This window comes from Quercus suber, unplaced genomic scaffold (assembly GCF_002906115.3).
Source record: "Quercus suber isolate HL8 unplaced genomic scaffold, Cork oak 2.0 scaffold_17, whole genome shotgun sequence".
Lineage (NCBI taxonomy): Eukaryota > Viridiplantae > Streptophyta > Magnoliopsida > Fagales > Fagaceae > Quercus > Quercus suber.
The window spans coordinates 1,770,201-1,771,259 of record NW_027069482.1 but is presented as its reverse complement, the minus strand read 5'-3'; positions in this window follow the sequence as shown (position 1 = coordinate 1,771,259).

The following is a 1,059-nucleotide window of genomic DNA, read 5'->3' as shown; positions in this document are numbered from 1 at the left end:
GCATTCAACCTCATGTGTTATAATGGAGCAATGAGGCTGAATGAATCCCCTTTGTTGGATCGGATCAGTAAGTTTTTCTAACTTTTCTCATTTTTGAGGTTTTTTCTTTTCTTTGATCTTTCGTCTTGATCCATTTTTGGATATGTAAATGCTTGGGTTTTGTTGTGGAATGAGTTTAGATGGAACCTGATACCTTAGGAAGGGTAGGAACTAGTTTAAGATGAGTTTTGATTAAAGCATGCTTGAAAATGCTGACAAACGACCCACTGTCTATGTTCATACTTACCCGGATTCAAGCCTACGTACATGGCTTGAGTTCATGTGTGCATAGCTAGGCTTTATGTATATACGGACCTGTTCATGTGTACGTATAACCATTCTTGAGTTCACACGTACACAATTTACAACCTACATACACATGCCTAGTGCTTGCGTATGTAGACATAGGGTTACATGCACATGTCTTCAATCAGGAACCTTATTTTAACTCTTGTTTCATCTGTTTCTTATCCAAATGCAAATCTAACACCCTCTTTTCATCCTTTTGCAGACTTTGTCCCCATTTTTAGGTAGAGGAATCACTAACCACGTGGCGGCATGGTTTAGGGTCCTTACTACAGAAACAAAGGCCCACATTTGTGTAGCGGGCTTTGAGTTGATCATCTGCTTACTACCGGAGAGGTCTACCAGTGTCATCCTGGTGCTGTCCTTGGATGAGAGATGGTGAAACACTACCCATACCTTCCACATCGTTGATAGGGAGGTGAATATGACTCCCCACGGTTTCCATCGCATAATTGGCCTTAGGTGTTATGGGGCTATCATAAACTTGGAGGTTGAGTTAGGAACTTAGCTAGGCATAGACTTGCTTGGGATGAGGTACACCATAGAGAAGATCAGCTATTTCCACATCAAGGCAGATTACAGGCCTTTCCCACAGGTGACGGCCGATGACTGTGCCAAGATGGCAAGGGCCTTCTTGCTGTACCTTCTAGGGGCATATCTCTTCACCAATAGAGGCAAACAGTGTCTTTGAGGTGGCCAGCCCTCTTCTGCGAC